This window comes from Trachymyrmex cornetzi, unplaced genomic scaffold, assembly GCF_001594075.2.
Source record: "Trachymyrmex cornetzi isolate Tcor2-1 unplaced genomic scaffold, Tcor1.1 scaffold1370, whole genome shotgun sequence".
Classification (NCBI taxonomy): domain Eukaryota; kingdom Metazoa; phylum Arthropoda; class Insecta; order Hymenoptera; family Formicidae; genus Trachymyrmex; species Trachymyrmex cornetzi.
Window position 1 is genome coordinate 29,638 of NW_017295950.1, and position 554 is coordinate 30,191.

Here is a 554-nt window from a genome sequence, read left to right on the forward strand (position 1 = left end):
AGTGAATAAAAATCAATATGTATTCTAGCCACGCGTAAAATCTGCTCGATCACGTTTGCTGCTCAATATTACTAATTAGATATCATATAGCACATAAATACTTTATATTTTAAACAATGATTTCTCGTAAACTGCGTATGGCAAAAGAACATAGAGAAGTACATACGTTAGGAGTAGTAAAAAACGTTATCAGACCGCGCCTATCTATCGCGCGAGTGTTCGACTCACTCGCACGCAGCGGCGCTCCGCGCGCGACACGGAATCGCGCACGAATTTCTGAGTCCTAGTAATGAATATTTCCTGGAAAGTACGGTCGCAGCATATTTCTTATAGTGCGACGCTCCAAAGATACAGGTTCGCTCGCGATCCGGCGAGACGGATCGGCTCGGCCGTCGAGCATTGAACGGTAGTAGGCAATGGGGAAAAAGGAGGCGGCGCTTCAAAAATCGGCCCAATATATGTAGGGTAGGTAGTCCAACAGTGAACCAATAGTACACTATGAACCATTGCGATATTTCGTAAATGCAACATTATCAGATTGTGCTGCTATCATG